Below are 11,029 nucleotides of genomic sequence, written 5' to 3' on the forward strand. Positions count from 1 at the left end.
TTGCTAGTACTTTGTTGAGGATTTTTGCATCTATGTTAAAGAGTGATATTGGCCTGTAGCTTCCTTTCTTTCTGGGAAGACTTTAGATTGTGTTGTAAGTGGGATGGGGAGACACAGGAAGGCTCGAGTAGGAAAGGACATGAACTAGTTCATGTCAAAATTTCTTTGGCTGCTGTATTGGAGAATAGACTGTAGAGGGATTGGAGCAGACCCAGAAAGCCCATTAAGACACTAGAAATAATCCAGTGAGAGAAGAAGATGGGTAGGCTAGCCTGGTAACAGGAATGGTGAGAAGTGATTGCCTTCGAGGTTTTTTTTTTTTTTTTAATATATTGAGCTGTATGAGTTCTTTATATATTTTGGATATTATCCCCCTTATTGGACATGTCATTTGCAAATATCTTCTCCCATTCAGTGGATTGCCTTTTCATTTTATTGATGTTTCCTTGTTGTGCAAAAAGCTTTTTAGTTTGCTGTAGTCCAATTTGTTTATTTTTGCTTTTGTCGCCCTTGCCTGAGGAGACAGATCCAAAAAGATACAGCTAAGACCAGTGTCAAAGAGCTTACTGCCTATGTTGTCTTCTAAAGTTCTTATGTTTTCAGGTCTTAACATTTAAGTCTTTATTCCATTTTGAGTTTCTTTCTGTATATGGTGTAAGAAGGTGGTCTAATTTCATTCTTTACATGCGGCTGTCTAGTTTTCCCAGCATCATTTATTGAAGACACTGTTTTTTCCCCATTGTATATTCTTGGCTCCTTTGCCATAGATTAATTGACCATAAAAGTGTAGGTTTACTTCTGGGCTCTCTATTCTGTTCCATTGATCTATGTGTCTATTTTTGTGCCAGTACTATGCTGTTTTGATTACAGTAGCTTTGTAGTATAGTTTGGAATCAGGGAGTATAATGGTTCCAGCTTTGTTATTCTTTTTCAAGATTGCTTTTGTTATTTGGGGTCTTTTGTGGTTACATACAAATTTTAGAATTATTTGATCTAGTTCTCTGGAAAATGCCATGGGTATTTTTACAGAGATTACTTTGAATCTGTAGATTATTTTGGGTAATATAAACATTTTAACATGAGTATGGACTATCTTTCCATTTATTTATGTTGTCTTCAATTTCTTTCATCAATGTCTTACAGTTTTAAGAGTACAGGTCTTTTACTCCTTGGTTAAATTTATTCCTAGGTATTTTATTCTTTTTGATGCAATTGTAAATGCTATTGTTTTCTTAATTTCTCTTTCTGATAGTTTATTATCTGTGTATAGAAATGCAACATATTTCTGTATATTAATTTTTATTTTATTTTATTTTGGAGTATAGTTGATTAACAATGTTGTGTTAGTGTCAGATGTACAGCAAGGTGTGTATATTAATTTTGTATCCTGCAACTTTACTGAATTCACTTATTAGGTCTAATAGTTTTTTGGTGGAGTCTTTAGGGTTTCCTATATATAGCATCATATCATCTGCCAATAGTGATAGTTTTGCTTCTTCCCTTCCAATTTGAATGTCTTTTATTTATTTTTCTTGTTTGATTGCTGTAGCTAGGACTTCCAATACTATGTTGCATAAAAGTGGTGAGCTGATCATCCTTGTATTGTTCCTGATCTCAGAGGAAAAGCTTCCAACTTTTCACCATTGAGTATGATGTTACCTGTGGGTTTGTCATAAATGGCCTTTATTATGTTGAGGTGTGTTCCCTCTATACTCACTTTATTGAAAGTTTTTATCATCAGTGGATGTTGAATTTTTTCAAATGCTTTTTCTGCATACATTGAGATGATAATATGATTTTTATCCTTTGTTTTGTTAATGTGATGTATCATGTTGATTTGTGAATATTGAATCATCCTTACAGCCCTGAAATAAATCCCATGTGATCATGGTGTATAATCCTTTTAATGTGCTGTTGAATTCAGTTTGCTAATATTTTGTTGAGGATTTTTGCATCTATTTTTATCAGGGATATTGGCATGCAATTTTCTTTCTTTTTTTTTTGTGGTGTCTTTGTCTAATTTTGGTATCAGGGTAATGCTGGCCTCATAGAATGAGTTTGGAAACATTCCTTCCTCTTCAGTTTTAAAAAATAATTTGGGAAGGATAGGTATTATGTCTTTTTAAATTTTATGCTATAAAGTTTTAGATCTGAGCAGTTGAGTGACCCATTACTGAGATGAGGAAGACTGGGGGAGTCAGGAGTGTAGTTTAGGTCAGGTCAAGTTTGAAAGCCTGGCGAGATATGCCTATAATGGGAACTGTTGAGAGGCTGTTGGAAATTCATGTCTGAAGCTCAGGTAGGTCCAGGGAGGAGATAATGTATTTGGGAGTTGTCAGCATAGAGATGGCATTTAAAGGCATTTAATGACAACGGCATGAACTGTGACCTAAAGGTGGTCCTGACCAGCATTTTAAAAAAAAGAAAATAGATAATAAAAAATTTCACACTTTGTTGTACATAGTAAGGTTGGTCATTGTTTTGTGAAATATTTTATTTCAGTTGTGTTAGAGTACATGCACAAACTGGGTCAGGATATAAAATGTATTTCTTACTGTGAGTCATGGTCAAAAGTTTGAAGGTCATCGATCCAAGGGCTGAGTGGAAGAGAATTGAGGACTGACCCCTGGGACACTTTGACATGTAAAGGTCAGGAAAGGACTCCAACAAGCGACTCATGAGAAGGAATGACTGGTCATGATGTAGGAGGAATATTAAGAAGGAAACTAAGCAGTCAAACATTCGAGTCAGAGACAGGGTTCATGTGCCTCAAAAATGCTATCACAAGGTTAAGATGACCAAGCACTGAACATGGGATTAGCAACATGGAAGGTGATGGTGATCTTGATAAAGCTCTTTTAGTGGCATACTGGGGACCAAAGCCTTGTTAGAATGGGTTCAAGAGAGAATGGGATGGAGGAAAGAAGTAAAGACAGAATGTGGATGACTCAAGGAATTTTGCTAAAAGAGGAGCAAGAGAAATGGGATGGTAGCTAAGAGAGGGATGTGAGGTCAAGGAGGAGGATGGTTTCGAAAGATGGCAGAAAACCCAGCAAGTTGTATGCCAATGGGAAAGATTCCCATGTGTGTGCCAATGGGGAAAATCCCCACTGAGGAAAGAACTAAATGAGGCAGGTGGGGCTCGGGGCACTTTCAGGAAAGTTGTCCTGGAGCAGGTGACAGGGGAGAGGATCTAGTAAAGGGTTGTCTGGGATAGGAGCCAGGAGAGCTCGGCCATGGACAAAGAGAGAATGCAGAGTATATGGGTACAAATTCAGGGAGATGAGTTAATTTGGTGGAGGCATGGGAAGGTCTGTTCTGAGGGCCTCCATTTTCTCATCAAGATTAAAAACAGTATCATCTGAGGGTGAGGTAGGGGATTAGGGATCCCCGCTCACTTGCTCAACAGAAAATGAGAAAGCCCTCTGGTGGTCTGCAGCCTGTCACTGGAATGCTGCCCACCTTCCTCCCCCGACCTGTGGCTGAATGCTTGGATGCCCATGTGGTGGCTTTAGCTCTGGTCTCACTTGGGGCTTAGTATCTGCTTTCCTATCAAAATCTCTCCCTAGGGCCCTGAATCTGCCGCTTATGCTCATCCGTGGTAAATAGTGAGGTCACCAAAAAGGGTGATTGTGGTTACAAAGAGAATGAAGCCAGATCTGTGGACTGAGCCTGGCACGCCGGAGGTTTGTGGACCTCCAACACAGGCCCTAGTCCTGCCTCACTTTTTCATATGAATTGGGAAAAGGTGCCCTCAATCTGGTGGCACACAGCCCCAGGCAAAAAACAAAAACAAACAAACAAAAAAACCCCTCTGTGTGTAGGAAAATAAAAAAACTGGAAGGAAATGTACCCAAACTGTCATAGTGACTATTCATTGATAGTAACTTCCCTCCGTTTTTTGAAATTTCACAATTTTCACGCAACCGTAGATTCCTTTTGTATCAGAAATCTTCAATACATGTGTGTGGTTTTTTTCTTCTTTTTTTCTGAATATGAGGACTGATTCAGGTTTTCAAACTGCAACTTGGAAATCCCAGGGGTTTCACAGAGCTCCCTCCCAAATGCACCCCTGTCCCCCCCACCACCCCCCAGGTTATTAAGGCTGAAGGGAGATTGGGAGGAGGAAAGAGCATGGGAGGCTGGGGGATCAGATCATGCAGTTCTGCTTTTATCTCTTTTATCTGTTTGCACAGAAAAAAAAAATCACTGGAATGGACGATTTCTAAGTTTTGTTCCAACTTAAATATTCTGTGCTTCTGTGTTAGCTGTAAATTGCTGAGATGATTGCAGTACTGCAATTTTATCTGAACAAAGGTTTCCATGGAGTTATACACAGGATGGTGCCTTAAATTCCTGGGAGAGAGGAAAATGCTTTGACAGGTTCTCTGTGAGAGGGCTCAGTAGGTACCACAGTGCATGGATCAGAAGGGGTTACTTTGGAAGTTTCTGGAAGGAATTGAAATTTGGCCAGATTACCATTAAGGGCAGGGACTGCGTGACTTGTGCTGTGACCCCAAATTAGAAGAGGCTCACTTCCTGAAACAAGATGAGACTAGATTTTGTTTGCTCCACTGTGGCTGCCCACAGCTTTTTTCTGAGTTACATTCAAGAGTCCCACCTCCAGCAGATCAGAAAGGATGAAATAACAGCCAACGGTAGCAGTTAAAAATGGCAAACTTCCTTGTCCTTTCTCAGGGGTTATAAAGCCTCTAGCAAGGGAGGGAAAAGATCTCAATTTTACTGAGTTCCTATAAGGACAAAGAGGCTTTATTGTTCCTGGTAACTAGCGGCTGGCTGTTCCCAGGATAAAATCCTCTGGGATTGCCCAGTACAAACATGGACACATCACAGGGGCAAGGAGCCCCTCCTCACCTTCTGCATTCTGTGATGGGAGAGAGCCAGGGGCAACCACATCGTCATTAGTAGTGGAAAGGCACTGGTGTTTTGGAGAGTCGAGGCAGGAATGTGATGTCTGCGATCAGGTGGGCTCTTGGGGACCTTCCTTCCTGAGATGAGCCAGAGTCTGATAAAAGGGGAACTGGCACAGAGACGGGCCATGACATTGATGGCATAGGGCTGTCCTCTCTGTCATTCATTCATTCCACAAATGTCAATTTAGTTCTACTCTGAGCCAGGCACCCCTCCAGGTTTGGGGGACACAGCAATGAGTAAGAGAATCTGCCCTCATGCACTATATTCTATTGTCATTAAGAACTTAAGTTCTAGAAAGAACTTAACAGTGATGCCAGGCAGAGATAGTGAGCTAGCCAGCAGCTAGTATGCTGCATTTGGCCTGAGATGTATTTTGTTTGGCTCCTCCAGTTGAGTTTTTGGAGGGTTTTGCTTTTTTTAAAATTTGAACCAACCTAAAAAATTCTGAAATTTTAGCTAAAGGTCTTAATTTCTGGTTTCTGAGACGTGAGAGACATAGCAACACTGGTCCTCACTCCCAATAGCAACAATCAGCTGAAGCTGAGTAGTGGCTGCTGCTTTTAGGAGGAAATAAGTGGGTCAGTTCATTATTCTGAGACCTTCTGTTACATCTGAGCTTTTTCACTGAAGACTCACCTGGCTGTGGCATTGGCTATCGGCCAGGGTTTTGGTTCGGGGAGTTGTTGCACTTCTATGGAAACTCTACCCTGAGGCCCACTTTCTCATGTCTGCTTTGATTTTATTATTCAACAATATTGACTGAGAACCAGATCCTATTCTTAGGCACCAGGGACACAAAGACTAGTAAGGCACAGTGTTTGCCCGTCCCTGGGAGAGCTTTCTGGAGGAGGTGACAAGGGGAGAAAAGAGATGAGGCTGGAGGTGTGGGCAGAGCCATGGAGGTTCTGCTACAGCAGACTTTGGGCTCTATCTTACAAGCTAGCCGTTCTCCAAATTATGTGCATACCAGAATCACCTGTATGACTGTTGAGCCACATCTCCTGACTTTCCCATCAGAAAATCTGGGGTGGGGCTGAGAAGCTGCATTGCCGAAAAGGTCCCAGTGCTTTGGATGCTGCTAGTCTGGGAACCACACTTTAGGAACTACTGTTAAAATGATGAGGAGCTATTTTGAGTTCTCTGGTCTCTCCTGCCAGCTGGCCTGACTCTTGCTTTAATACCTTGGAAAGTATGAAACATCCTTGGCTCTTGGAGCCTTGTCTGGTCCTGCTGTTAGACTGCTGCCCTGTGATTTAAATTCAAGTTAGCCCAGTGCATGGAGCAGCCTTTCTCTTTAGAAGCCACTGGCTCAGAGATTTGTGCTGCCAGAAAACCAGGTACGGATAGGCCTCTTTGCTATGGTTTTGGAGCAGGACAGAGGCCAACTCTGAGCTGGGTTGGGGTAAACAAAAAAAAAAGAAAAGAAGAGAAAAGGAAGAAGGAGAAAGGGGAAGGAGAAGGAGAGGAAGAAAGGGAAGAAGGGAAAGAGAAAGAAAGAAAGGAAGGAAGGAAGAAAGGGAGGGAGGGAGGGGGGAAAGAAGGCAGGAAGAAGGAATGTAAGTCTAGGGGTAGAGAAAGAACATGTTAATTTCACAGAAAACCTCCAAGCTAGAATCTTACCAGGTGGAAGACGATTCAGGTATCAGTAAACTTTTGGGGTCCTGGAGAGAATGGAAATGTCTGCACTTGAACATGAGCGTGAGTCCCTCCTTGAGTTTTGTACTTTAAGTGCTTCATGCTTCCCCCTGTGCCAGGCCCTGGACAGAAGCATAAGCTTTGGAGTTAGGCAAACTGGATTTTTCTTCTCTAGTGCATAAACAATTAATAATTGAGTCACTGTGAGTATGAAATGAGATAATGCATGAGGACTAGATTTGGGGCTTGGAACAAAGAGGCTCCCCACCCAGAACTAAAGATAAGAAGCGGGCTTCCCTGGTGGCGCAGTGGTTGAGAATCCGCCTGCCGATGCAGGGGACATGGGTTCGTGCCCCGGTCTGGGAAGATCCCACATGCCGCGGAGCGGCTAGGCCCGTGAGCCATGGCCGCTGAGCCTGCGCGTCCAGAGCCTGTGCTCCACAGCGGGAGAGGCCACAACAGTGAGAGGCCCGCGTACTGCAAAAATAAATAAATAAATAAATAAATAAATAAAGATAAGAAGCACAATGGAGTCCTACTGTATGCCAAGCTTTGTATTTGGCACTGTACATGCATCAGTTAAATTAGTCTTCATGACAATCCACTGCTGTAAGCTCTATGAGCGCAGGGACTAGGCCTTCATATAGAGCCTGACACATAGTAGGTGCTCCCTAAAGGCTTCTTGACTGGCTGCTGTGGGAGGATCCCAGTCTCTCTGTTGGCCAGAGAGAAGTGTCAGAGGAGACCTCAAATTCCAGAGGAAAATAAAATGCAGAATAATTTGTCCCCCTAGGAGAGGTGGGAGGAGAAATTGGTTATGATAAATTAAATAGCAGTGAAACAAAAGAGGGTAGCAGGGAATTTTAAGGGAACATTTACAACTTAAAAAATGGATTCAAGGTAAGAAAAAAAAAAAAAGAAAGCTCAAGGTACTGAGGCCTGACTCACTAAACTGATAATTATATACTGTACCTACTATGTGTTCAGAATGTGTGTATAGTGTGGTAAGAAGGGTTTGAGAGCAAGAGAGGCCAGGTTTTGAGATCTGGACTTTGCTTCTAGTTGTAACAGACCTTAACAAGAAATAAATGGAATAATAGTTTTTCCCTGAGTCCCTACTATGTATTAGGCACTATGATAATACTTGATATTCATTAATTTACTAAACAACTTATAAAATATGTAAAGTACTGCAAACTTAGGACCTGTTAGTTATACTCAAGCAAAGCATCCAAATCTCTTAGAAGTATTAATACTAACAATCATTACTGTGGTTGATATCCTGTGTGTCAGACATGCAAGGCACTTTACATTCACCAGTTTCATAAGGTGTGAGTCTGTTACATCTGTGACTATAACTCTCTAGAGCTTATTTGTTACTAGGCACCAGCACAGTATCTGACTATTGCAAGCACTTAATAAGTGGTGCCATTACCAATTCTGCAAGGCTTCTTGATTAATTTCACATCTTATTTGAATCTTATTGAACATCATTTTATTTGAATACTCAAAACCGCCTTTGGAGTGGGTCGAGTAGACATTATCTTCTTGTTAAGAGATGGAGTGACATTGCCCCAAATCTGAGAACTCAGGGATGGAGGCCTCAGGTCCAGCACCAATTTCTTTAAAAAGCATTTACTTTAAAAATCTCTGGTTACAAAAGGAAAATACGGTCTTGGAAACTATAGAAGGAAAGTCTTGCACATCTAGTTTGCTTTTACCTGATGAATGCCATAGGTTTTGTTTGTTTGTTTGTTTGTTTATTTTTGGCTGCGTTGGGTCCTCGTTGCTGCGTGCAGGCTTTCTCTAGTTGCGGCAAGCAGGGGCTACTCTTCATTGCGGTGCGCAGGCTTCTCATTGTGGTGGCTTCTCTTGTTGCGGAGCATGGACTCTAGGCACACGGGCTTCAGTAGTTGTGGCACACAGGCTCAGTACTTGTGGCACACAGGCTCAGTACTTGTGGCTTGTGGGCTCTAGAGCACAGGCTCAGTAGTTGTGGTGCACGGGCTTAGTTACTCCGTGGCATGTGGGATCTTCCCAGACCAGGGCTCAAACCTGTGTCCCCTGCATTGGCAGGAGGATTCTTACCCATTGCACCACCAGGGAAGTCCCACCATAGGTTTTTTAACTAGTGTTCTTTTCCCCTTCTAGTTGGTGACTAGGAAACTAAGAGCTAAAGTTGCCTTCGCTCCAGCGAGTATAGATCTGCATTTTGTGTTAAGTTGAACCCCATGAGATTGGGGAAGATCTTTGATTTACAAAAATGGCAATTTCATATGGTTCCACTTAATACATAGCACCTGCCTTTTTTCCTGCCTGAATCTTACTTCCCCACATTTCTCTTTGCCTGTTCTTTCCCCCTTATTTCTGAATCAATTTTCCTTTGTTTATTTGTAGGTTTCCTTAAATCCTTTTTGGAGCAGCATACAAAGAGATAGAAAATAAACTCACTCATTCCCACTATCAGAGATAGCCACTCTGAACATTTTTGTGCATTGCTTTCCAGAATTTTTCTCTGCATATTTATACACATATTTATGCAAAGTTGAGAACAGCCTATAGTTATGTCAGTCTGTCTTCTGTTCCTTTAACCATTCCCCATTTAAACCTGATTCTTCGAAGTCTAGTGCTTTCTCACAACTATGTAGCACATTTTTTGACATTTCCTGAATTCTGGCTGCATCGGAGGGGATAGATACCCTGTCAGTGGGCCTGGCTGAACAATTCTAAAATTATCAACTCTGTCACAGGCCCTGAAGAAGCTCCTAATGGATACAGAAGCTCTAAGTGGTTTTGTTCAGGTGTTATTTTTGGAGCCATTTTTTCAGGCTTTTATGGTACAATCCACTTTAGACCTTTTTCTTGCAATGGCTGCGGCCAGGACAGCGCCAAGCTGCTTGTGTACTGCCCTCTGGGGTTGGTGCCCGAGCAGACAGGCTCAGAATGCAGCTGCCTTCTCTCCAGGCCCAGTTTGGACAGCTGTGAGTCAAACAGGCATATTTGCCATCCCCTTCTTTTCTTGTTTCAGTCACTGGCAGCTTCCTAATGTTGGGGATGAACAGGGCAAAGGCCAGGGGTTGGTTCTCCTATCAGTCTGAGTGCCTTGGTTTTCCCAGGCCTGGTGACTCAGAGGGCAGGGCACTGAGCCGAGGAAGAGAAATGAGAGTCTGGCTCCTGGGTGCCCATCTCTCATGGCACAGCTGTCTCCTGGGCAAGAGTGTCACTGTCGCCTCTCGGGAGCCTCTTTCTGCCACTTTCAAGAATACCAGCCCCACTGAGTGGATTAGGAAACCAGCAGGAAGAAGTACCTGGGGGCTCAGAAGACAAGCCATATACATGACTGGTGGAAAGGGGAAAGGGCACTGGGCCAAGGTCTGAACACCTGAGAACATATTCTGGCATCAGGATGAAAAGTGAATTGGCAGTCCATAGACCTGCTTTGTTTGGCCTGCCCAGTTTTATTATTATTATCTTTTTTATTTTTAGTGGTAAATTTCACATGAAAAACTGGCCTCTCCAGGAAAGTCCAAAGATCTGGCAGTACCAGTGCCTGTCTCTCATGCAGAATCTGGAGCCGAGCCCCAGCCTGGGCGTTCCCTGTCCAGGCTAGCACAGAACACACCTGTCTTATCCCTGCCTGGGGCCTGCCCCTGAGGGAGTGACTCCTGTCCCACTCTGTGCTCAGGCACTTTATCTGTGTCCTTAAACAGCTAAGCGGGACTGATGACCTCTAAAAACAGCAGCACTCTTTAAAGATAAGATGTCTTACCCCTGGTGTGTCTTCCTCCTCCAAAGGCAGGGACATTGGGGTGGGAGGGGTTTGCTGGAAAGCAGGGACATTTGGGGAGGCTGCTGGATTTCTAGGAAATAAATCTTTCCAGAAGGAAACAGTGGGAGAGGACACTACTTATGGGCAAAAAAGTCTGAAAGCCTTTCTCTGTTAGCTGGTAAAGTGTGAGGTAGGTAACAGGGTGGGTGAAAGCAGGATGCATTTCAGAAGGAAGAGATAGGACAGCATCATTTCGGCACAGGCCAGGCTTCCCCTTAACATAACCTCAGGTTGGGTTGTTATATGCATGAGAATAGGTGCCCAAAGGGCTAGAGTTTGTGTTATTATAATTTATTATGCATTTCAGCAGCTTTTCAGGTAAAGCCAAGGGCATGTAACTGATAAAAATGTTCCAAATGCACTTCCAATCCTTGTCAATGCACAAGTACACGTTTGGTAGAGGTTATTGGGGATGTAGAGGGACTCCCCTGTTTTCTACCTATTGAACATAACAATATTTGTATATGTGTATATGATGTTGAAACAGTCCAACTATCATACATTTGTGTAACTCTTTACAGTTACAAAGCCCTTTCCTTATGTTATCTTACTAAATTTTCATCATCTATGAGTTAGGTAAGGCAGGTCTAAATGTTGCCCCCATTTAACAGGTAAGAAAACAGAGGTTCA

Source organism: Mesoplodon mirus (genome assembly GCF_964341445.2).
Source record: "Mesoplodon mirus genome assembly, chromosome: 2".
Classification (NCBI taxonomy): domain Eukaryota; kingdom Metazoa; phylum Chordata; class Mammalia; order Artiodactyla; family Ziphiidae; genus Mesoplodon; species Mesoplodon mirus.